Genomic DNA, 27,377 nt, shown 5'->3' with positions numbered 1-27,377 from the left:
CAGAGCTCCGGGCCTCGAAGCTGATCCAAGCTACGTTATTATGAAAAGTTATTAACTGATATTCAGTTACAGAATCATGGGCTGAACAAAGCATAAGCCCCAGTGCAGCCGAAAACCATATGGTCTTGAAGGCTGCACACACCTGCGAGGGAACAGGCAGGCCTGCTCAGAAACCATCATCAATTCTAGGAGAGTCATAAAACTCTGCCTTGCTTCACGGCACTTTCTAATTAGTTGCGCCCTCAGTTTTCTCCACTTCCTTATAAAGGCCTGCGCCCCCTCTCCCACCCTGTCCATCTCCCACGGCCTAGGACATCTGGGGAGGAGGTTCCCACCCAGACTCCCAGGCCACGAAGACCTTGCAAACAGGAAGATAGCATTTACCTCTGGATCCAAAGCAAAAATAGAAAGGAAACTCAGGAAGTTATCACAAAGAAATAATCCCAAAGGGAGAAAGCATAGTGCTTTCTTATAGCAGCAAGAAGCTGGAAGCCATTCCTATTGATTAAGTGTAGAAAAATGCTTACATCAATTATGTACATTATATTCACCCAGGGGGATGAGCAAGCAAAGAGTAGAAAGATAAACGCAAATGCTATGTGATGACATGGAAAACGTCTTACCATAGAATGTTCAGTTTTTTAAAAAATGGATGCAAAAGGTCTCTCTGCTATAATTATGCCGGTAAAGTTACATATTCGTGTGGCTCTGAGGAGAAGGGGGTGATGAAAAACTGAAGACATCCTGGCTGTTGGTGGTGGTGGGACCGGGGGTGGTTTTTCTTGCCTTTAACTTAGAATTCCTTTAAATGCTTTTGTAATGTTTGCATAATACACCTTCAAAAGTTAAAGGAAACGGAGAAGGAAAGTAATGAATGTTGGTTTTAAAAGCAGGGGAGGGGGCAGAAGAGAAAAACAGACGCTGTGTTGTCTGAGCCAGACGTCTTCCACAGGTCCCCAGGATGCAGCCACGTGAAGCGACACTTGTGGAGAGGAGTTCATTTTCACCGCTCCACATCCCCCAAGAAAGACAAAGAAAAATGATTAGCATCTTGGAAGGGAGCAGAGCTTTCTACCAGCTTCCTGTTGGCTGGTAGGGACACTGAAATCATGGGCTGGCAGTTCCCAGGGCGAGGCTCTGCCTGGGTTTACTCCACTGGACCTGGGTGATGGGACCTTGTCACGGAGATGAATGTCAACCAAACACAGAATGAACCCTTCAGTGTCTGGGTGTATGAACACGCTCCAGCAGCTGCTCAGAGGATGCTGGGGAGATCTGTGAAGAATTCCCAGAAAGCGGTGCTTGACCCCTCCCAGGCTGGGCCCCCCTGCCCCGGGCTAGCTCCCTGGAGCTTTACCAGAAGGCTTGGCCACCAGCCACCCGGCTCCTGGAACAGCCAAGCTGGCTGTGCCCAGGCTCTCGCCCACACTGTGCTTTGCAAGAGGAGTTACCTTATAGCAACTCAGAACTTGACCCTAGGTCGGTTGAAATATACATTTCTACTGCCTTAGGATTCAGATGCTTTCAGAGGCAGGGGCCAGTCCCTGCTCCTAAGCTTGAATGCTGAATAAATATGTCTTGTATTCACAGTGGGGAAACACATCTTGAGCTAGGTTTCCATTCTTTATCACTCTGGGGGTGAGTGTAGGACTCGGAGGAAGGGTTTATGCATTCAAGGAGGAGGACAGAGTGTGTGGGAAGGGTCAGGGGAAAGTGGCCCCCCTGTGTGTTTCAGAGGATGAGATGAGCTTACAAAATATCTTCTTTTCCAGTCCCAGAAGGGAGGCTGCTGCACTGAGTAATATTTCCAGTTAAGGGAAGCACGTGAATGTTCAAGAAACAGCCTGGAACAATCAGCAAATGGAAGGGAGAGAGTAGGAGGAGCCACGCAAGAATGATTAGGCGATCGATCGGTTAGCCCAGCTCAGGACCTGGTAACACAGAGATGCTTTAGGGCCATGCTGCACGGAGCACGGCTTCTGTATTTGAGAAACACTCAGACTTGGCCTTTCTTAGAAGCCAGCCCAAAGCTTGTATGTTACATTTGTGAGCCTCACACAGCTCTTTGCAGGCGAATGCGTTTGCTGTCTTTTCCTTGCCCTGCACTTCATAACCGCCCTTTGAGTGTCTTCTTTTGAGGGATTGGCCTCTTGGTGCTTCTGGGATGCTTCATGGACTGAACATGGTTTTACCAGTTGCTACATCCTGCTCCCTCAAAGGTGATCTGAAGTCTGGAGGCAGTTAACACTCCCTGGAGAAATGAATCTGAAAGAGAAAAAAGCCTTTCTTAAGCCCTACGAAATTCTCTGCTTTCAAGCACCTTGGGTGTTTTGAAAACCTCTCGCTATCTCTCTCGTCGTGGCATTTATCTTCATGTTTCAGCAAACAGATGGGAGACATGACATACACGGGGATTTCCACTGGAAGCAGGTCCAAAGGAAGAAATCCCACATTCCCAGAATACATTCCTCTCTCTTGCCCTGCAGTCAAAGCTTCCCAAACTCTTACATCTTGTGGCTGAGCCTCATGAAGGAAAGGGGTGGGGGGAGGAAAAAAAAAATTAGGAACCTTAAACGTAAAACATAATGACTTGACCCTTTCTCAAGTGGAGATTGAATCCTCTACTTGGCAACATTAAGCCTTACAAAAGAAACAGGCCACCTGGTCCCAGACCTTAGGACTCCTGTGGATGTGCTGGCGTTCGGAAAACACTCCTACTCTTCAGCTGAAGTGTCTGCCCTGCTGTTTCCAACTCCAGCCTGCTGCTTCACCCTCAGTGCCCCATCTTCCACGAAGCTGTTCCTGCTCTTCCACTCCTGCAGGCATGAGAGATCTCACAGTGTCAAGAGCAAAAGCACAGAGTCTGGAGCCAGATGTCCTGTGTTCACGTCTCAAATGCCACTTGGCATCTCTGCAGCCATGGGCAAGTTGTTCAACCTCTCTGTGCCTCAGTCTCCTCACCTACAAAGCAGGGATACAAATGGCATCTACTTCATCAGTTCAGTTCAGTCACTCAGTCATGACCGACTCTTTGTGACCCCATGGACTGCAGCATGCCAGGCTTTCCTGTCCATCACCAACTCCTGGAGCTTGCTCAAACTCACATCCATTAAGTTGGTGATGCCATCCAACCATCTCATCCTCTGTCGTCCCCTTCTCCTCCCACCTTCAATCTTTCCCAACATCAGGGTCTTTTCAAATGAGTCAGTTCTTCATATCAGGTGGCCAAAATATTGGAGTTTCAACTTCGGCATCAGTCCTTCCAATGAATATTTAGGACTGATTTCCTTTAGGATGGACTGGTTGGATCTCCTTGCAGTCCAAGGGACTCTGAAGAGTCTTCTCCAACACCAGGGTTCAAAAGCATCAGTTCTTCGGCTCTCAGCTTTCTTTATAGTCCAACTCTCACATCCATACATGACCACAGGAAAAACCAAAGTTTTGCCTAAGTGGATATTTGTTGGCAAAGTAATATCTCTGCTTTTTAATATGCTGTTTAGCTAGGTTGGTCATAACTTTTCTTCCAAGGAGCAAGCATCTTTTAATTTCATGGCTGCAGTCACCATCTGCAGTGATTTTGGAGCTCCCCCAAAATAAAGTCTGTCACTGTTTCCATTGTTTTTCCATCTATTTGCCATGAAGTGATGGGACCAGATGCCATGACCTTAGTTTTCTGAAAGTTGAGTTTTAAGCCAACTTTTTCACTCTCCTTTCACTTTCATCAAGAGGCTCTTTAGTTCTTCTTCACTTTCTGCCATAAGAGTGGTGCCATCTGCGTAACTGAGGTTATTGATATTTCTCCTGGCAATCTTGATTCCAGCTTGTGCTTCATCCAGCCCAGCGTTTCTCATGATGTACTCTGCATATAAGTTAAATAAGCAGGGTGACAATACACAGTCTTGACATACTCCTTTCCCGATTTGGAACCAGTCTGTTGTTCCATGTTGGGTTCTAACTGTTGCTTCTTGACCTGCATACATATTTCTCAGGAGGCAGGTCAGGTGGTCTGGCATTCCCATCTCTTTAAGAATTTTCTACAGTTTGTTGTGATCCACACAGTCAAATGCTTTGACATAGTCAATAAAGCAGAAGTAGATGTTTTTCTGGAACTCTCTCGTTTTTTCGACGATCTACTTCATAGCTTTAATTAAATGTATCAATACGTGTGAAGTTCTTACAAGAATGCCTCGCATACAGTGATTACTTAATAGGTATTAAATTCTTTACCCTCCTCACCATACTTGATTTCTCACAGAATTATCCCGATGCTCTCCAGTGGCACAATCATTTTCGTGGGATTTTTTTTCTTCTCTTTTTTGCCTCAGATTTTTCTTAATTGAATTACATCATCTGATCGATAAGGAAAGATTTGGGGCTCTGTTCTTTCTTTTTCTTTTTTCCATTCCTTAAAATCACCTAGTAGCAAAGAAGGATTGGCCATTAAGCACATGAATAATGAAAGACAGATATATGAGTGTGAATCCCTACAGTATCGTGCCAAGTTATGTAGCCTTCCTGCCTCCTGGGCCTGGGGCAGAGATGGGAAAGTGAAGGAAACATCATAGAAAGCTGAGTACTGAGCAGAGTACAAAACACGTATGTGCTGAGCTTAATGTGTGCTAAACTCTGTGCTGGAAACAGAGTGTGCGGTTGGGGTAACGGTGGGGAAAAGTTGGGCAAAACTCTCAGCCAGAGAGCTCTGTGGCTCGACAGTGGGGGAGTCTCCTTTGGCACCCATGGAGCCACGTGGTCTGTGTTCCTCCAGGTGCTCTCCCCCACCCTGCCCAGTTCCTTCCAAGGCAGCTCTCTTTTTATCAAGAGGAGTGGAGGGAAGCCGCAGGGCCCTGCACTGCCCACAAGCCCCCTCTCGGTGACACCCGCTGCTCCCCTGAACCTGCCCACCCTGCCACCCATGCCCTCCAGGCACCACTCCCTAACTGAACCCCTGCCCCGTTCTGCCCTGCAGCCTCCCTGTGAACCTGCTCATCTGTGGTTCCATTCCCTCCCCTCCTGCAACAAGATGAGCACTCCCGAGAGGGGCCTCTCACCTGCTCTCCCTCTGTGCCCCATGGGGGAGGGTCCCTGCTCTCTGACCCACTCGTGAAGCTGGGCTTGGAGGGCAGCAGCCCAGGTGGATTTGCACAGCTGCAGCACTTCAGGAATGGCCTGGACACCCAGAGTTTCAGAACTAATGAAAACTCCACACATGGCCTGGCTGAGCCTGAAGGGGTATGGAGCATTCCCCCTAAAATATGCCACTCTGGCATATGGAGTAATTTGAGCTGAAGGAAATTGACAAGACACAGACCCAGGTAAAATTCTCAGCCCACCCCCTCTCTACCAGGAAGGGCAGGACAGTTCTTAATCACCACAGACAATTTCAGAATCCTATCACCCCAGAGAACACACTACACAACAAACCTTGTTAAAAGCAACCCTTTTCTTCCATCAGTTTCCCCTATACATTTACCTTCCCAGAGGCTGCTGCTCCCAGAGGCCTAAAGCCCTTTCTGTTTGTCATTTCTCTGTAAACTTACTATTCTTTTGTTAAGATGCTACGTAAGCCCAAGTTCTAACCAGCCCTTCACTCACCTCGAGGTTCCCCGTGAGTTCACTCAGATGCACACATTAATAAACTTCTGATTGTTTTTCTCCTGTTAGTCTGTCTTTCAACAGTCTAATTTGCAAAGTCCCAGACAATAAACCCAAGATGGGAAGAGAAAAAGAAAAAAAGAAGCGTCTTTCCTCCCCTAGAAACTCCTCAATTTAGAAATGTGGGAAAGGAAGCGTGGGGATTATAGGACCTGCTGCACAGAGCACAGCACATTTGCCGCAGAGCTAAGCCTGCAGCCAGGCTTTCTGCTTGTCTTCATCCTGTGGGAAGTGCCACTTCCAAATTCAGATGCTGTTGTTTTTGTCTTCTCTCTGATCTCACTTCCCTTATTGAAATTATGTTGGCTTTTCACAAGTAGAATGTCAAAAGCACTTAGAAACTCTCTTGACCACCACCCACAGGAAGAGATAAATTCTTATCATGACCCAGTGTACATTCATATATGGAACTGAACCAAAGTGTCCATGATATAGTTCTTACAAACTGAGACACACGATGGAATTTCCTACTATTTGAAATGCTGGTTGTGTCCAGCCCTAAATTCAGTTCAGTGACTGAGTGAAAGTCTCTCAGTCGTAGCCGAGTCCTTGTGACCCCATGGACTATACAGTCCATGGAATTCTCCAGGCCAGAATACAGGAGTGAGTAGCCTTTCCCTTCTCCAGGGGATCTTCCCAACCCAGGGATCCAACCAAGGTCTCCCTCATTGCAGGCAGATTCTTTACCAGCTGAACCACAAGGGAAGCCCAAATTCAGTTCAGTACTGACAGACAATTTGAAGAACATTGACTTAGGAGGGGTCTCTGTGTGAGAACCACACAAAAGCAGAGACTGAAATTAGGACTTGTGTGAAGGTCACGACGTGGGAGATGAACCTAGGAAGCACATTGTGTGGGTGGGGAGGTGAACAGGGAAGGGATGAGAGCTGTAGGCCTCTTCCTTTGGCAAATGGGGACTGAATCCACTAGGATGCTCTGAGGAGCATTTAGAATCATCCCAGAACTATCCCAGCAGAGATGGGGAGCCAAGGTCACTTATCCATGATTGAAGATTTCCCCAGGAGTATTCACCCTGTGAAACTTCACATGGCTCTGGGAGCGCCAAGAGAGTACTCAGGCAGGAGGAAGCCGAGAAAAGCAGAGGGTGTGGGTGCTTGATGTAGGTTGCAGTGAACTCAGAGGAGAGCAGAGGGAGGGGACATGGAGTAGAGCAAAGGTCCCCAACCTCCAGGTCTAATGCCTGCTGATGGGAGGTGGAGCTGATGTAATAATCACAGAAATAAAGTGCACAATAAATGTAATGCACTTGAATCATCCTGAAGCCAACCCCTGTACCCCATCCAAGGAAAAATTGTCTTCCGCAGAACTGATCCCTGGTTCCAAAAAGGCTGGAGACTGCTGGGAAGAGCATCACAGCACCTGCTACAGAATGTGCCATGGTGTCTGGGGCTGCTGTGCCTTCTCCATGAATCATCCCCACTAGATTTCAAATGAAAAAAAAAAAAAAAGCCACGTTAGTAAGAAAGAAAAGGTTGACACAGAAAGATGCTGTGAGACTCAGAGAAAGTACAAAACAGGCCCTTCTCATTTTTCACTTAATTGTGATATCACTGACATAAAGAAAAGGCGAGGAGAAAATTAACTGCAATCTGTAACCAAACTGTATAGCGCACTGTTGCTTGAAATGTTGTGATCCAAACGTCTGTGACAATAAACCCAGACATGCGTGGCATAAAGATTTCGCCTACAGACTTTTCTCTCTCTTTTGGATTTTCTACCCACGCTCCAACAGTGGAGGTCCCATAGCTAGCCCATCTCCATGATGCCGGAGCCTGCAGAGTAACCCACAGAGCCAAACAGAAGGCACTAATCTAAAAGGAGTCTGAGGGCTTTGAGGTTGAAAGACTCCGTGTAATTACTAATTGTCATCATAATACAAGTATGTCTGGAAAGACAAGTCAAAAGGAAAAGTGGGTTTTCACCAAGGACCGAGTCTTTGCCTTCGGTGATCAAACACACATTTCAGATTTCCCGACTGGCACGTTCACACCGCAGCATATGCGGTCCATCTGGAACACATGGTCAGTGCAGGCAGATGGGTTAGGAGCTGCTGGGGAAAGAGAACTGGATACTTGGCACGCTCCTGTCCATAGCTGTGTGACCTTGGACAGGTTGCTTAAGTTCTCTGAACTTGTTTCCTCTGAATTGTGAAAGCACTTTGACGACTAAGAAAGGGTGATATCACAGTCCTGAAAAGGGATCAGAGCAGAGAATTACATCTCCTAATTGCATAACTTGGGGTGGCCCACATGGTCACTGCCCTGACCCTTTTATCCCATTTTTCAGATGCAAGCACTACACAAATAAAAACAAATGTCAGGCTATCCGAAGGGAATTCTCTTTATGTTGCTTTAACCTTCATATCAGGTCCTAACAAATCAACGTACTCCCTTTTTATTCTTCCTTCTTGCGCCATTGCCATCATCTATTACCATAGCACACTTATTGAGCACCTACAGCATACAAAGCCTTGTGCTAACTAGTCAGTGGGGATATCAGGCCTCGTAGTTGTGGTATGCAACAGGATTTCATTGAAAGGTAAAAACTGTACGGGTAAACAGAGACACTGCAACATGGGGTGTCACATGCACAGATGAGGTGAGTGGCCTGAACAGCTGGTGGGACTGGAGGTCAGAAATGCCCTCCTCATATGTAAAGCCAGTACCCTGTGTCTGAACTCCATTTCCTGTCACATTCTTGGGCACCACACCCTATCAACCAGTTATACAAAACCGGGTATCTTCCCATTATATAAAATCAGTTCCTCTCCCTGGATGCTTCCTGTTAGATCTCAAGAGGCTCGAGTGTTTTCCATTTAAAGCAAAATCTTTTCTGGGCTCCTTCTTGTCCCACTGACGAGCACCATTTTCAGGCGAACATCTCCAAAGAATGACCCACACTCACTCTCTACCCCTTCCTGTTTCGCTCCCCGGCTTACCTTCTTCCACCCTGCCTGCTGCCAGGAAAGAGCTATCAGTGGGGTTACTGGTACCTCCACTCTGCGGGACTCAGCGAGCGCTTCACCCTCCTCACGCTTCTGACTTGTGCTGACTTTGATGTTCTGGCTCACTGCCCCCTTTCATTCTTAAGTAAGCTTTTTCACTGACATAGAACATAGTAAAGTATGAACAACATGACTATAATGTTTACAAGTGAAAACTCCCTTGTAATGACCATCTAAAGAGAATACTGCCACCCTTGTAATGACCATCTAAAGAGATTACTGCCAGTGTCCTAGAAGCCTCCCCCTGCCTTAGTGCCCCCTTCCTGGTTACTGAGAGGCCAGCACCAACATGCTGTGTGTGGGGGGGATGGGGTGGGTGCAGGGGTCGCCCAGAGCCCCTCCAGATGGAAAGCAGTCATTCCCCCAGATACTGGCTTTAGGTGGGCAAATTTCAGTCCACTCTGGGCAGCAGACAGAACCCTGAGCATGGAGGCTCAGAAAGGCCCAGGGAAGTACCAGAGACATAGTTCATGTAGATGCAGATATGTGCTCGTGGAGAAAACAGCTTGATTCCACGGGGCCAGATGAGAATGCTGGAAGTTCCCAAATATAAATATAAAAACACACATTATGGCCAAGACCTCAAGCTCTGGTTGAATCTCTTCCCTGTCTCTTTTAGTAGCTATGAGACCTTGGATGGGTTACACAACATCTCCATACCTTTGTTTTCCCATCTGTAAAATGGGTATAACCATAGTACTTACTACATGGAGCACTTTAAAACAACCTAGATGTCCATCAGCAGATGAATGGATAAGAAAGCTGTGGTACATATACACAATGGAGTATTACTCAGCCATTAAAAAGAATTCATTTGAATCAGTTCTGATGAGATGGATGAAACTCAAGCCGATTATACAGAGTGAAGTAAGCCAGAAAGAAAAACACCAATACAGTATACTAACACATATATATGGAATTTAGAAAGATGGCAATGACGACCCTGTATGCAAGACAGGAAAAAAGACACAGATGTGTATAATGGACTTTTGGACTCAGAGGGAGAGGGAGAGGGTGGGATGATTTGGGAGAATGGCATTCTAACATGTATACTATCATGTAAGAATTGAATCGCCAGTCTATGTCTGACGCAGGATACAGCATGCTTGGGGCTGATGCATGGGAATAACCCAGAGAGATGTTATGGGGAGGGAAGTGGGAGGGGGGTTCATGTTTGGGAATGCATGTAAGAATTAAAGATTTTAAAATTTAAAAAATAAAAAACTTAAAAAAAAAAAGATTAAAAAAGTAAATGTGAGGCCCAAACAGAATCTACCAGAAAATGAGCATTCAATTAAGTGTTAGCCTTTATTATTAGGACCACATTTATTGAAAACTGTGGAACAAGGAAGCATTAGGAAAGGAAGATCCAAAGGTACAAAGAGATTCACCCAGGGCGCTAGGCCGTGCAGGATTTCTCTGTCCCTACTCTACTGCACCGCATTTGGATGAAGAATGATTGTATGAGAACTTGTTCAACTCCTTTAAGATCAATGGCAAAACCCCAAATTTTCCATCCAAGTGCGGTTGACCTAAATCTGCTGGAAGACAACGTCTTTAGGAACAGCCCCTGGTGCTCTCCAAGTGGCTGACTGGGCTGTCTAGAAAAACGTCTGCTTACATAAATCTCCTTAGTGAAGCTTCCAGAAAACCCCCAAGCTGCTCCTTTCCAGTTCTGACTTAGGGGCTGCTCATCATTTCAGAGGCAGCATGGGCTCTGCCTCCAGCTCTCACATTCAGCCTTGTATCACATCAATCAGGATCTTACACTATACCAAGCTGCTCATCCACTAATCCACAGTGACTGAGGGTTGTTTCTTTTTAAGCTTCTTAATTTGCTGCTTAGAACATTACTCTGGGTGGAGGCAATTAGTATTGCATACTTTTGAGGAGAAAATTGCAGCCCAGCCCGCTCTGACTGCATGGATCAGGGATTTCCTGAGCTCCCTGTTTGATCCTTCTCTTTCCTTTTTTTTTTTCCTTAACCCCTGTTCAAATAATCTGGTCCCTTCAAAGTTCTGAGATGCTATCCTGATGCATATTTAAAATTCATCAAGCAACTCTTGGGCTTTCCTGGTAGCTCAGATGATAAAGAATCTGCCTACAATGCAGGAGACCCAGGTTCAATCCCTGCATGAGGAAGTTCCCCTTTAGAAGGAAATGGCTCCCCACTCCAGTATTCTTGCCTGGAGAATCCCCATAGACAGAGTAGCCTGGTGGGCTACAGTCCATGGGGTCACAAAGAGTTGGACATGACTAAGTGACTTTTATTTCACTTCAAGCAACTTTTGGCAAAGAGAAAAGCTCAGATATAAGGAATATAGGTGACAATTTCCCCAAATAGGTCCAGCTTCAGGAAGGTTTTCCCTGCCTTTATTAACTGGTAAATTCTGTGAGTGGGTTGTCGGTGTAGGTGTGTGTGTGCATATGTTGGAGTGGATAAGGAGAGTGGTGTCTGGGCAGGGAATGGAGATTGACTTCAAAACCTTTCTTTTAAAATTCTCTTAGTAATCACAGCCTCTCTAAGGTCTTCTTGGTTATTTCTGGAAAAGTCATAGTGGCAATCTCTACTAGGCAATGAAGGAAAAATCACTGATGGGGAAGCCATGGGGATTACAGCCAGTCTCAGCTGGAGGCCACCAGGAAGGGACCATGGGGTCAGTAGCTTTTCCTTCTACGGCGGGGTGGAGTGGACAGTACTAGCCAGAGGCTGCCTCTGCCTCTTCTGTGTGACTATGACCGCCATAGACACTCCATGAAAATACGCTTGCCCGTCCGCCTGCTCACAGACAGACTGCTTGGCCAGAGGCCTGTGTTCCGGATGCCTAGCAGTAAGGACAGAATAGCAGCTAGTGGGTCCGGGGCACTTCTCTGCTCTTTTCTGCCCCAGATCCCAGGGTTCCCGGATCTCAGAGTTCACAGGAGACAATTCTCCACCCTAGATACTCCGGGGACACAGCAGTGGCCCCTTTACCGTCACACGACACAGGATATGGGTCTTATGGTACAAAAACCACCTTGGCCTTTCCTGAGATGGAAGGCCTGGGACCTACGGGGCTAGTAGAGGAAGTATGCCAGGTCCAGAGGCACAGGCAGCGTGAGTTATGACACCTCTGGGCAGAGCACAGCAGGCCTGTCCTCCGAGTGACCCTGACCTGTGATGTCAGTGAGGCACATTCCCCCGTCTTACTACCCACGGTCTTCCCTTGTCCCTACGGCTTGTTTCTGAGACTAATTTTTTTTGTATCTGGCTCTTGGGGCTGTGAATGGTCATACCTCTTGCAGCTTTAGCATCTACTGGAATAGAAAGATGATCTGGGCTAAAGGTAGCCGCCCGAGGTTCAGTCCCTGGAGGTTTACTCTCTTAAGAGCATAGTGTTTATTAAAGGAGAGAGAATGAATGTACTGCCTATTTCCAGATATGTGGGAATGTTATTGAACTGGAATCAATATGAAGTAGAGCCTTTAGTGAATAGAACAAACTTCTCTCGCCTGATGGGTTATTATGTTTCTGGAAATTGGTGGGACCATTATGTTAACAGGGCTGGGTCTGGATTCTATAATGCTTAGAGTGGTTTACTCAGTGGATTCTTTCGGTGCTACAATTAAGTCTTCCCCATAGACCCACCCCCCTCATCAACTTTCTCACTCATAAATCCAATGCTCTTTTGTCTGAAATACAGCAGATTTGCTTTCGTTTTCATATGAGTTTGAAGTGGGAGGTTGCAAGCGTGAGGTCTGGACTCTAAGAGTAAGTATAAGTTATAATTATATTTCCTCCTATTATGCCTTTGATTATGCTTTGGTTTGATGGATTGCATACCCCCTCACTGCGCACAGCAGAACCCTTTGACACATACTTTCATTAACCTTCCCAGACACAACCCTGAAATACCTTTTGAGAAGTCTCCCAGTGTTCCATGACAGCCTCTCCTGCTAAATAATCTTAACTGGAAACCATAAAATTGCTAGTAAGAAATACTGTCTGCAAACCTTGTGGTGTTTCTCCTCTAATGCAGTCTATGGAGGGCCACCAGTATTACAATTCAGATGGAGTTTATTATTTGCTTTTTTCAAATACTAGAATGGACTGATGATTGCCTCCCTCAACTGAATGAACGCTGCATCAGCAGTTTATGGGAGCTTGTGTCGTGATGACCCCAAGATCTTGGTATCTGAGCCCAGCCTACACTTAGTTGTCACATGACTACAGATAAAATCACTTCCTGTCTTGGTTTTCACTACTGTAAGATGATAAACACAGAATTCCATTTGTGCTCCAAAATGGCCAATCAATATTCAGAACTGAAAGGCTGGGATATCCAGTATTAAAAGTGAAAAAAAGTGAAAATGTTAGTCTCTAGGTTGTGTCCAACTCTTTGCGACCCCATGGACTGTAGCCTGCCAAGCTCCTCTGTCCATGGATTTCTCCAGGCAAGAACACTGGAGTGGGTTGCCATTTCCTTCTCTAGGGGATCTTCCCAACCCAGGGATTGAATCTGAGTCCCCTGCATTGCAGGCAGGTTCTTTACCATCTGAGCCACCAGGGAAGCCCCATCTATTATTAACATTCAATAATATTAATAATGACTATTGTTATTCCTTGCATGTATGTGTCTTGAGTGGAGAGGCATGGAAAATTTTGTTTTAGGGGCTAAATGTGGGAAAGAAAGCTGAGAGGTTGTACATTTGCTTTTGTTTTTCAAAGCCCGCACTCCTGACAGAGCATGAGAGACAGCTCGCTAGGAGGAGAGCCTGGTTTATATCTCCACCTCTCCTCTCAGGCTGGTGTTAACTAAGCTCCCAGGGGAGTGGGTTAGAACAGCGACTGAAGGACTTTGTGAGACTCTGGGCAGCAGCCATGCTGTTTTTAGGCCATTAGTGCTCGAGTGGAAAGGAAAATTAGTCTCTTCATTGCAACATGGAACCTGACCCCACCTTGAAAACTGGTAGCAACAGTGAAGATAGGAAGGCGGCATACTAGAAGACCCTGGGCATTGGTGTGTGGTCCCAGCAGGGCAAATGGCACTATTGCTAGGTAGCACATACTACACCCAGGACCCTGAGAAGGTTCTTAGTTTTGAAAGTTCGTATGTGTGTTATCATCCCTGGAACCCCTGAAAACCTTAATGGGACAATTATGAGTCTCACTTCCGTTGATTTTTCTTTGAGATTATTTTACACGCGGGCTGCCTTTATTTGTCTAAATGTTTAACCGCAGGAAGGGAGCCTTCGTTTAGACTTTCTTGAGAATTAGATTCTCTGTAGCCACAGATCTTGACCCCTGCCATCTTTGGTTGTAGAGAACAATGGTCAGATCAGCAGTCATTACTCTTCAGCTTAAGAGGAGGTCAGACAGGACAATGAGCTAAAAGTCAAGGTAACAAAAGAACTGAAGGCTGTAATGGGTCCTCTTCACAGGCCAGTGAACTTGATTCTGGTTTACTGGGATGTGAGGAATCTGGGGCTATTTCAGGAATGTCAGCAATTTCGCCCTAAAGAAACTTTGATCTTGTTGCCCATCCTTGTGCCTGGTCATTAACTAGAAACATAGGGACCCAACTCTATGGCTGCCTCTTATCGGAGAGCTATACTGACTGCTTAAATAAATCTCCTCCCATTGTCCTCTTTTCCTAGAAGAAAGAACACAATCCTTCTAACTTCCCTGAGAGGAGCTTCAACTGCTCATTTTAAGACTATTTACTTCAGCCTATACCACCTTTAAGGGCTTCCCAGGTGATTCAGTGGTAGTGAATCCACCCCAATGCAAGAGGCACAGGTTCGATCCCTAAGTTGAGAATATCTCCTGGGGGAGGAAATGGCAACCCTCTCCAAAATTTTTGCCTGGAGAATGCCATGGACAGAGGAGCCTGGTAGGTTACAGTCCACTGGGTCACAAAGTTGGACACGACTGACCACACACATGCCCATCAGGAGGCATGTCTTTGAAAGCAGTAAACAAAAGCCAGGAAGATGAGGGTCTCTGGCCTCAGCTCCCTAAAGGAATAATTCTATCCTGTCGTCCCCTATCCATGCTTAAATCCCAACAGATGCGGGGCAGAGATTTCTGGGACTTTAGAAAATTCCCTCAAGGCCAGGAGGAGGAAATTATGTATAATTTGTATTGTATTTTGTCATGAAAAAAGTAATTGCATTTCCACCCTGTCCTTCCCTTAAGTTTTTAGCTGTTAAAAGTGACAATTAGGGTTTCCCTGGTAGCTCAGAGGTAAAAAAAAAAAAAAAAATCCACCTGCAAATGCAGGAGACGTGGGTTCAGTCCCTGATCTGGGAAGACCCATAGGCTGCAGAGCAACTAAGCCTGTGCACCTCTACTGAGCCTGTGCTCTGGAGCCCAGGAGCCGCAACTGCTGAGCCTGAGTGCTGACACTGCCGAAGCCCACGCACCCTAGGGGCAGAGCTCTGCAACGAGGGAAGCCACCGCAATGAGCAGCTTCCTACCACAGCCAGAGAGCAGCCCCCCACTCACCGCAACTAGAGAGAAACCCACACAGCAACAAGAGGGAGCGGCGCCAAAACTCAAATAAAAGAAGTGTTTTTAAAAGTGGCAAATAATGAATTCCCCTCAACCAGGATGTTCTATGCTTTACTTTTGTGGAAACAACTAGTTTATGAATGGTCAGGCCTACTGACTTTCTAGAGAAGCAATAGGGGCTCTTTGGATGAAGAAACCCTCCAAAAGTCTCATGTTCCGGTATAAGCAAGGATCAAAGCAAGAATCCCATTATCTCCTTTTTAATTCTGTTTCTCACACCCTAGCCTGATCAGAGCCATCTTTCATCCAAAACTCTCTCCCCATTTGTCTGAGGTTTAGGGCCTCTCATCTACAGGGTTTAGAGATTTGCTTGGATTTTACTGTGTTTTCAAAAATTAAGAGGCCAAATTCCCACAGAGCAATTACTAAGACTTGTTTAAGAGTCTCTCACGTTAGGAAAGGGAATGGCCGCCACACTTGTTCAAACAAAACCTGTGCCAGTTTTCCTTATTTTATAATCTTATAAAAATGTTTTACTAACACCATGGGATCCTGAACATGTTTATGAACATTTTCTAAATGCTTTGAAGTCCAGAACTGGAAGCCCCAGTGACTGTCAGTTGCTGAGTTTGGGGAGGTGGGCATTGGAGGGCACAATAGCACACCCTGGCTTTCCTCTTCTCTCCCCGCTCACCGGGACCATGTCTCTAGAAGCTTCTCCACAACCTGGGCCTGTTTGGTCAATGTGAGCTTCTTGCCTGGCCATCAGTCCAGTGGTTTCCAGAACTCTGTCCTACTCACTGTCTGGCTTCCCTCAGTAACAGAAGAGGGTGGGCCAGCAGCACAAAGTTTTCGAGACTGGGACGTTCTATTAAATCCAAGTTTCTAGTTCAGAGAGATTTTTTCCCTATCCTGTCCAATCACTCAATTGAAATTTATTGAGGGCCTCCTAACTATTCAAAAATTTAATGCTCAGTCAAGCATCTTTATGAAAATGTTTAAAATTTACCTGGACAAGATTTACCTGTCTTCCGTGGTGCAAAAAGCCTAGCAGAGTTCTGCAGCATCTCAGGCTCATTCTATGGAAGATCCTTATCTCTGTTCTTAGTTTGAACTGGGGAGACACTCGATGCTGCATGATTCTAGCTGTGAATTCATGCACACATTTATGAAGCTCAGCATGGCATTCAGCCCTGCAGCAAGTGCCCAACAAGTGATAATGTGTGCTTACCAAACAGACACATGTGGCAGTAATTATTCAGTTTACAAAGCATTCACCTTTAGAATTCCTTTGCATGGCATTTAAAGACTAAAGTCATTAATATAATTTCAAATTACACCTATAGTCTTAAGAACATTCTTAGAGCCGACTCATTGGAAAAGACTCTGATGCCAGGAAAGATTGAGGGCAGGAGGAGAAGGGGGTGACAGAGGGTGAGATGATTGGATGGCATCACCGACTCAATGGACATGAATTTAAGCAAGCTCTGGGAGACAGTAAAGGACGGGGAAGCCTGACGTGCTACAGTCCATGGGGTTGCAAAGAGTAGGACAAGGCTTAGTGACTGACCAACAACAATGGTGCATGTAGAGTCTCCTTACCCTCCCTCCAACACACACACGCACACACACACACACACACACACACACACACATCCCTACACACATATACTCAAACTTCCCTCCTGAGCAGTAGAGTCATAAGAAAAAAATAAGAAGGACCTCATCGCTCCCCTCGGGTTATTCTGCTTTCCATTTTAAATCAAAATACACTGCCTGAGTTCTTTTCAACCACCTTGTCCAGTCTCGTTGTATAGATGAGAAACTGGGGCCCAAAGAAGTGATTTGGCCAAAGTCACAGAGCTCATTAGCAGCAGAGCTGAGACTACATCCCAAGCTCTGAGCCTCACATCACAGCCTCTGCTCTTCCCGCTAACTTCTGTTCCCACCTTTGGGAGGATACGTTCTTCTTTATTCAGAGAACTGCAGAGAAGACAGCTCTACAACCTGTCTGAGAAAATCAATTTCCAAATTCAATAAGGCACATTCTCGCAGAAACCTCCCTCTGACTTACTCTAATCAGAATGGGCCATATCAGAGAAAAAAAGTTCATGTCTAGATGGAGATAAGTCAAGATGAGTCACCGTTTAATGCAACCTACTGCTTCTTCTCCCTAAAATGGTTACTAATCTAACTCTTGAGGATAACCTAATGCTTTTGTTCAGTTGCTAAGTGGTCTCCAACTCTTTGATCCCATGGACTGCAGCTTGCCAGGCTTCTTTGTCCATCACTGTCTCCTGGAGCTTGCTCAAATTCATATCCATCAAGTCGGTAATGCCATCCAACCGTCTCATTCTCTGTCACCCGCTTCTTCACTTGCCCTCAGTCTTCCCCAGCATCAGGGTCTTTTCCAATGAGTTGGCTTAAACCCTCTTAAGTTGTGTTTCCCCCCCTCCAACATGTCTGAATATTCTAAATTCTTTCAACTTTGTCTCCAGACCCTACATTTCATTCTGTAATTATCTTTATAGATGCCTCAGAACCCACCCTACATTCTTAGCATCCCTCTTGAATGGTGCCTCAGACTGAAATGTAGGCTTATACTCAGGCCCTGTTTAGGGCTGACCTTTTAAGAAAGGTAACACAGACTTTCTAACAATTTCAGCTCTTTCCTTTTACAAAATTTTCCTACTGACCTTTGATGAGAAGAAAATTCCCACACGATTACATCATTTCTTTGAGGCATGTGTACTGAAGCAGCCCCTTTTCCAGGGACTTTGAGCAGATGCATACAATTTTCATCATTCCAACTCCTGCTGCAACAAACTTGATTTTTCAGCTACTTCTAGGCTGCTCAGTCCACTTAGTAGACTGCTCAGAGGCCTGATTACCCTTTTCTTTGAGGTGGAAATATTTGTTGCAATCTTGCTCTGAAGCCCAATAAATCAAAACATTGAGCCTCTTGTAATAAAAATAGTTGCTTTGAAGTATAACCTTACATGTCTAATTTCCTACCAGTAATAATGAGACTTTCTCCAGCCATTTGGAGGGCACTGGGTTTTCTTTCCTTTTTTTTTTTTTAATTTCTGTCCTTTTGTTTTTCTAACATGTGGGCTGTCTAATGACAGGATTTGGTATTCCAGATGTTTGGGTGAGAGAAAGCAGTAAGTGACGGGTACACATCTCAGAGTTCCATACCACCCAAGTGGCCGTTACATCACTGGCCAGAGTGAGCCTGTCCAGACAGACTCCACCAAGGCTGCCTCCCACCCCTTGTATTTAATGTTGCTAACCCTTACTCGTCAACACAAAATAACAGAAATTCTTTCATGCAGCTATTATTCTGCAGACACCCAAAGAAGGGAGAAAGAATCTACAACCACACAGAAGTTAAAACCCATGTGGTTTTAATAATAAGAAAAGAAAGAGATGGCTTAATTCAGTAATAAGACAAGACTCCCTGGTGGTTAATAAGGTAATTTGCCACGTGATTAAAGGTAGATGAAAGTGGAATTTCTATGGTAACATTCTCACTCCGATGGATGCTTTGGGGAAACTGAGATTGCTAGTCACTTGAATACCACGATTCTTTTGAAACAAGAGGAGAGTGACTGCCAAGAGTGACCTTTGAAATTCTCTCATCATTATCTCAACCTTTTCAAAACGACCAAGGAAGCAGAGGCCGGCACAGGAAAATACAGTCCAGCAAGTGGGTGGCCGGGTTTCAGAGCACACAGCACCCAGAGGGGCCACAGAGGCCCAAAGACTCTCGAGGAAACGGACCAGGCCCTGCCCGGTCGCTCTATGGAGTGGAACATGCTGGAGTTTGACAAGCTGACACCTCTAGGGTGCCAGCTCTGTTAAAAGATGCTTCCATTTATTTACTCTCCATCTACATTCCTGCCTCTGTTTCTCTTCCATCGCCTTGAATTGTGCTGTCTGCATTGCTTCTTTCGTTTTAATAGTAAACTTCTAAAAATCATTTATTTCTTTGGCAGCACCGGGTCTTAGTCGCAGCACGCCGAAGCTTTAGTGATGGCATGGGAAATCTTAATTGCAGCCCGTGGGATCTAGTTCTCTGACCAAGGACCAACCCTGGGCCCCTGCATTGGGAATGCAGAGTATACGTTGCTGGACCACCAGGGAAGTCCCTCCTTTGCTTCTTGAAGTTCAGGTGGCAGAGCCGGTACAGAATGGCAGCAATCCCTGCCTCTGGCTAAACAGTGAGAGCTACCCAGCTGCAGCCAAAAATGGCGACTCTTGCTCCAAAGCACTCTGCCAGAGGCTGAGAGGCTGAACTGTCCCATCTGGATGGCAGGCTCCTGGATCTGAAATCCAGAGCCTGCCTGCTGCCAGCAGGGTGACCCTGAGGGAGCTTGCTGCTTCTCTTCTGTTACAGGAGGCACACAATTCAAAAGGCTCTGTAAACTCCGAGGGTGTAGACAATTTCTAGTTTGTTTCATGTTGCTGCAAATGGCATGATTTCATTCTTCTTATGGCTGAGTAATACTCCACTCTGCGTGTATACACCATAAACACCACATCCTCTTGATCTGTCTGTGGACGTCTAGGTTGTTTCCGTATCTTGGCTATTGTGAATAGTGCTGCCACAAATGCTGGGATGTGTGTATGTTTTCAAATTAGTTTCCTCCAGATGTATGCCCAGGAGTGGGATTGCAAGATCACACAGTAACTCTAGTTTTCCAAGGAAACTCTACACTGTTCTCCATAGAGACTACACCAATTTACATTCTCACAACCGTGTAGGAGGTCAGTGAATATTTACTGAGTTGAGGCTACCACAGTGAATAGGATTGCCAAGTTCCTGCCCTCATACAGCTTAAGTTCTAGCAGAATGACCAGCAATAACCAAGAAAGCAACTAGACTCATTGGAAAGTATATATGCTATGGAGAAAATTAACAGTCTGATGTAACGGGGAGTCAGTCAATGACGTGGGAGCTGCTTGAGATGGGAGTTAAAGAAGTCCCCTTGGACGTGGGGCATTGCAATCGTAACACAAGGATAAGCAAGAATCAGATGCACAAAGAGTAGCAAGAGGCCTGTTCCAAGGAGTGGGGTGAAGCTTCAGGTGGGAAACAGTTTTGCTGGGGAGGCGACAGAAAACCAGCCAATGTCCCTAAGACCACAAGAATCACTGAGATGAGGTTAGAGAAACTGGCAGGGGCCAGGTCACACAGGATCTTGAAGGCCCTGGTAACAAGTGCAGATTTTATTCCGAATGCAAGGGGAGCTATCAGAGGTGCTGGGTGAAGATGTCATGTGAGCTGCTGTACACTATTAGAATATCGCTCTGACTGATGGATGGAGAACACATTTGAAGGGTGCAAGACAGAAGAAGGAGACCAAGAAGAGAATATTGAAGCAATTCACATGGGCTTTGAGGGTGCCCAGACAACGAAAATGGCAATAGGCAAAGAAAAGAGCTGGAAATTTTGAAAGAGAATTTGGAGGTAGCACTGAGGACTTACAGAGGCCTGATGCCGTGGTGTGTACATTACCGGGACAAACAAAACTATGTAAGCAGAAGGTGAAGGCCAGAGGGGAGAGAAGGAAATTCCAAAGAAAGAGACATTCTATTTTGTGCCCTGTTCTTCCCTAGGAAAATTGGATTTGCGACCTCTCAATTAGCCCCCTCAGTGCAATGTCTTTTGATGCATAGAGACTAGATAAACTGTGTCCTGACCGCATATGGCTAGGTAAATGAAAGTCAATATATTGATTCCCTTGAAAGGCACAGGAAACCAGCATGTGCTTCAGACCCAGATTCATCTTGTTGCAGGCTGACCCACAGACGCCTCAGTTCAATCAGTGGAGTACTCTTTCCAGCCAGAACTTAATTCAAACATCTTATAACCACTTGGAGTTTTTCTACACATCCTAGAGTCAAACTACACCAGAAAAAAACTAGAATCATAACCCTCTGCTCATTCTCTATCTCAAACTTTTTATTTTGAAATAATTACAGATTTACAGGAAATTGCAATGTTGTGACAGAGTTCCCACGTACCCTTCACCTAATTCCCCAAATGATTGCATTTTGTATAACTATAACATAATATTAAAACTAGGAAATTGACATCAGTACAATGTATGTGTATAACTCTATTACCTTATATCACATGCTTAGATTTCTGTAACCACCATCACAATCAAAGCACAAATCACCACCAGGATCTACTGGTGCCAACATTTTGCAAGTTTGACTGAAGTGTAGAAATCTTATCTCCCTTTAAGTCTCTTTGTTATCCTCACCCTGGCCATTATTTATAATGTTCTCAGTTATTTCCTCTACAAACGTTGAAATCCACATCAGACAATGTTATGCTTTTTGCTTGGATTGACAAACGTAATTCAGAAAACTTAAGGAAAAGAAAGTCTACTGTATTCACTCACATGTTTTACTCTTTCCATTGTTCTTTTTTCCCTCCAGATGTTCCAAGATTCCTTCTTTTATCATTTCCTTTCTGTTTCAAGAACTTCTGAGAGCCATTCTTGTGGGAGTAGGTCTGCTGGTGATAAATTCTCTTAGTTTCCCTTTATCTAAGAATGTCTTAATTTCCCTTCCTGAAAGATAACTTCACAGGATGGAGAATGCACAGTTATTTTCTTTCAGCTCCTGAAAAATGTGCTACTTCATTCCGGCCTCCATGATTTCTGAGGATCCACTGTCTTTGAAATTGTTTTTCCTCTTTGGAAAAGTGGCATTTCTCTCTCATTACTTTTCAAGATTATTTGTTTTTATCTTTAGTTTTCTGATGCTTGATCATAATGAGTCATGGTATAGATTTCTTTTGATATAGCCTATTTGAAATTCTCTCAGCTTCTTGAATCTGTGTGTTTCCCAATTTTCCCCAACTTTGGGAAGTTTTCCACTATCATTTCTTTGAGTACTTTTTCAGACCCTTCCACCCTCTCCTCTCTGAGATTCTGATGACATGAATGTCAAATCCTTTGTTATATTCTCATGGGTCCCTGAAAAGTTCTGCTCATTTTTTCTTTTATAGCCTCTCTTTCCTCCATTGCTCAGATTGGTAATTTCTATTATTTTTTCCCTCAAGTTCATAGATCCCTTTATTTGCCCTCTCCATTCCACTGTTGGGCCCCATTAAGCTTTGATTTTGTTACTGTATTTTTGGCTACTCAAATTTTCACTTGTTTCTTCTTTGTATCTTCTCTTTTATGAGATTTTTAAATTTTTTTTCATTATTTCAAACATGTGCATAATTGTCTGTCACAGCATTTTTATAATGGCTGCTTTAAAATCCTTGTCAGATACGCCAACAGATGTGTCTTTGCAGGGATGGTGTCTGTTGATTCCTTCTAGTCTTTTCTAGAAAACTTTTTACTCATTACCTCACTGTCAGACGGACTTGACCATGCCTCACAAGTTTTCTGTGAGCCCCAGGAGATTTTGACCTACGTTGTTTTTTGTTGCATAACATAGGCATTTTACAGACTTTGGGGTCTGACAAATTCAGACTACTACTCACCAGCTATAAGAACCCTCTACACAAAAATTCAGTATGAAAAATAGCATACACAAGAACATATAAAACATATGTACATTTCTCAGTAAAAAAATAGAATAGCCACGGTCAAGAAATAGAACATCACTATATCTTAGAAGTGGAATGGCCAGATTTGCCAAATAAAAATACAGGAATTGAATTTTAGATAAAAAAAAAAATAAGTGACTTTTAAATCATAAGTTTGTCCCATGCACTATTTGGAAATACTTTCACTAAGATATCTTTTATTGTTTATCTGAAATTGAAATGTAACTGAGTGTCCTGTATTTTATCTTGCAATTCTACTTAGACGCCTACTGCCCACCACCTTACCCTACCTCCCCCCGTATTAATTTCATTATTGTCCCATTGTTTTTCTCTATAATGTTACCAGATGTGTGTTGATTCCAAAACGTAGTTTCCTTTTGCCTGTTTTGGACTGCCGTGGTAGTCGTGGTGGTGGCGGTTTTCCTTTTTTCCTAAATCACGTCAAATCCAAGCTCCGCTCTCCACTCACCCGTGTCATGAGCCGTCTAGAATCTGTCATGCTATTGTGGTTTCTGACCCCTTGACCTGGTAATCCAGGAATCCAATCAAGGAGATCGGGGAGGGGGAGGTCTCAGCTTACCAGCCCACTGGGATGACCTCTGAAGGTGCATCTGGCCACACTCACACAGCTTTGTCAAAGGCAGATGGTCCCGCCAGTGGCTGCACTACCTCTGTGCCTAGCTGACCTTGGGGGACTCATTGCTTTTTAATTCCAGCACTCACACGAAGCCCTGAGCCATCTCCCTCCAAACTCCAGCACCTTCTAGAGTGCTGGATACATAGGGGCTCAGATTTTATCACCATCGGAATGTACTAACCACCCCCTCCTTCCTTACCCTGACTCCTGGAGCACTCCATTCTTCTCTACCTTCAGCCCTGATTTCTCAACCCTTAAAAAGAAAAAAGCTTATCTTACTATGCTTTGGTTTCACAAGGAGGCTTAGAGGCTCTAGGGGAGAAGCGCTGGATGCTTTATGAAGCCAGTAGCCCATCAAAGAGCTGGCTTATCTTTCCTCAGGGCTGGAAGGCTCAGCCATCAGAAGAGCCAGAGTGGCCTTCCTTCCCCCAGAAACGAAGGGCTTGCTTCTTCTAAGCAATGGGAAGAAGTAATGTTGTCCTATTTGCATAGCCTTCTACATTAGAGTCTCAAAATTTACATATAGAGCACGCATATCAATCCTTAGAAAGTAATGAGTCACTAACATACAGCTAGGAATACTTTTGTGTGTGATCTTTTCTTATGCACCAGAATTTTCTCCCCAAGCTGTAGAAGGCTCTAGCCTTCAAGCCCTGTGCATGGCAAAATACACTGTCCCCTTGACCATGAACCTACTACCTTTTTTTTTTTACCAAGTGCAAACTAGTGAAAATACATCCTGGAAGGAGAGAATCAGTGGTTACAGGGCAGCATGCACACTGATAAGCAAGGACATGGGGAAGGAAGGAAGGGCTGGCTCGCCCTCCTCGCTTTGACAGGCAGGGAGTTATAGTGTGTCTGTGTGCCAGCAAGGGTCTCTGGTTTCTTTCCCACCAACCAGCAGACTGCTCCTCCCCAGCTGCCTCTCTGAGTCTCTGCCCAGCTGAGCCCCACAAACAGTCATGGAGACAGAGAGGGAAGAGAACCGCCTGGCCAGACCCCGGGGACAGCTGGCCCAGCCACTGTTTGTTGGCCACAACATGGACTACTGTCTGTCAAAACCAAAGACACAAACAAGGGCAGAGAAGCCAACCAATGGCCTGGCTTGTATTTGATAAAGGTCGAGGCTATTAGAAAATAAATCAGAGATCTAGGCTTATAGTCCTAGCTCAACAGAAGCCTGACATTCCATATCCTCAAAATAAGATTATTTTCCTAAAACTGGAAGATCTGATCCTGCCCTAGAGTCTCTCTCTCCCCCGTCTTTTTTTTTTTTTCTTTTGCAAAATGTAAGAGTGGGACTTTGATGTCACGAGGTTGCTTGCATTGTCGCCGTGTCATCAGACATTAGATCTCCAGATGAGAGATCTACCTGCAAAGTCGCATCCCAGCCAGCACCCTTCAGGTTTCCACCTCACATCTGTACTGACAGTAGGAGAAGCCGGGGACTCTGATCAGCCTACCGACTGACTTGAATCACAGCACCCCCGTCTGCAAGTCAAAAAGTGCCTTGCCGCACCCCAGTCTGTGGCTCCCTGTCACAGCCAGCTCTAGCATTTATGCACCAAACTTTCGGGACCAAGGGGCTTCATACATGAAGCTCTCCAGCAGAACATTTCAGTCAGTGTACAAAGAAGGGTCTCTCATCTATTGGCCTTCTAGACCACCTGATTTATTCATTAGTCAGACCTACTACAGATCTCAGAAGTCTATCCTTTTGGGTTTTATTGTTGTCTGCAACTCAGATCATCATTCTTCATACAGAAACTTAAAGAACTTGTCTCAAGGATGCCACTGTCATTCTGGGAGATGAGGACTCAGTAGGAAACAGCACGGCCCGAGCCTGGTTGCATAAATGAGAGATGCTGCTCTTGCCTGTCAGACTGCCTCTGTTAAAAATTTCAGGAATTCTCTCTGTCACATTGCCTCTTTTGTGAAGAGGAAAGTCCTGTTCAGAGACTCGAAGCTTTCCCTGGAAGGAGCCTGAGGCAGACACTCTCCACTGACCACCTCCTGGACAGGCCGAGGGGAGCAACTGGACGAGCTCTGAGGAAGGACTCTGCCTGGCCCTGTGAGGTCACCTCAGCTCTCCCACTCATGTAGCAAGCAGAGTTCACAGGTCCTCCATGCCCGATATCTTTCCCCACCTCCCCCCACCCCTCCGGGATGGCTGACACCATCACACTTCACATAGGAGTGAGATAAGGGCATGGCACCATGGCAGGCACAGCTGGGACAGGCAGGGGTCCCTCTGGAACACAGCTCTTCTGACACTACATCCCTTGCATCTTCTTATTTCCCTCCTGAGTACAAGTGAATATCTGGTTTACAGAGAAACTTTAGAAAACGCAGGAGAACGAGGAGACGGGCATGATTTCCATCTCAGTTCATTTTTCTACTTATATTTACCTACAATCCCTGCAGAATACTTGCAGAGTACAAAAATGTATGAAAGTAAAATCCAAAATTACACAGAGATAAACTGAAGTCTGTTTCTTTCTTAATCTATTTTCCTAAGAGTGTTAGGAAAAACCGTTATTGGCTATGAATGTATGCTAAGTTGCTTCAGTCATGTCCACCTCTGTGACTCTATGGACTGCAGCCCAACAAGCTACTCTATCCATGGGATTCTCCAGGCAAGAATATTGGAGTGGGTTGCCATGCCCTCCTCCAGGGATGGCATGTGCTCTTCTCAACCCAGGAGTAAAATCCACACCTCTCGTGTCTCCTCCATTGGCTGGCAGGTCCTTCACCGCTAGCCCACCACCTGGGAAGCCCAACTATATCCTATGCCCTTGTTGATATATTTGCTTTTAGTAAAGATCCTGCTGGCTGCTCACGCTGTCAAGTCTTCCCAAGGCCTTTCCAGCCTCTGGCTACAAAAAGGTCCTGTTGATAGCACTAACCCAAAAAGGGTTTGTGGGTAACACAAGACTCTTTTTCCCTTTCTTCAAACCTGCATTGGCTTTGAAACCTCCAAATACAACTTATGCTTCTTCTCCAAATAATCCCAGCACACATTTCTCTCTCAATCCTTTCACTGGTTCCCTCCATCTGAAAAAAATCACTTGAGGATCATGCTGTAACTGCCACCTCTTCCATGAGAATTCAAAGCCCTACGCGATTCCCTTCAGAATGTGCCCCCGCCCAGGGCAGTTCTCTAGGCAGAGGCGGGCAGATGCTGCTCGTCCCAATCTCTGAGATGCGTTTGGATGGGTTGGCTCCCCAAGGGCGGCACTTCCCAAGCTCCAATGTGCACACACCTGTGCTCATCCGGCACCTTGTTACGACACAGAGCTCGACTCATGAGGTCCTGGGGAGGGGTGGGAGGCCTGAATGCTCCCAGGTGATGCTGATGCTGCTGGTCCTAGTTCAGTTCATCAGTTCAATCGCTCAGTCAGTCGCTCTGCGACCCCATAGACTGCAGCACTCCTGACCTCCCTGTCCATCACCAACTCCTGGAGTTTACGCAAACTCGTGTCCATTGAGTCTGTGATGCCATCCAGCCATCTCATCCTCTGTCATCTCCTTCTCCTGCCTTCGATCTTTCCCAGCATGAGGCTCTTTTCCAATGAGTCAGTTCTTCACATCAGGTGGCCAAAATATTGGAGTTTTAGCTTCAACATCAGTCCTTCCAGTGAACACTCAGGACTGATCTCCTTTAGGATAGACTGGTTGGATCTCCTTGCAGTCCAAGGGACTCTCAAGAGTCTTCTCCAACACCACAGTTCAAAAGCATCAGTTCTTCAGTGCTCAGCTTTCTTTATAGTTCAACTCTCACATCCACACATGACTACTGGAAAAACCATAGTCTTGACTAGACAGACCTTTGTTGGCAAAGTAAGTCTCTGCTTTTTAATATGCTGTCTAGGTTGGTCATAACTTTCCTTTCAAGGAGTAAGCATCTTTTAATTTCATGGCTGCAATCACCATCTACAGTGATTTTGGAGCCCCTCAAAATAAAGTCTGACACTGTTTCCCCATCTATTTG

This window comes from Capra hircus, chromosome 20 (assembly GCF_001704415.2).
Source record: "Capra hircus breed San Clemente chromosome 20, ASM170441v1, whole genome shotgun sequence".
NCBI lineage: Eukaryota > Metazoa > Chordata > Mammalia > Artiodactyla > Bovidae > Capra > Capra hircus.
The sequence above is the reverse complement of the archived record's forward strand: the minus strand, read 5'-3'. Positions refer to the sequence as shown.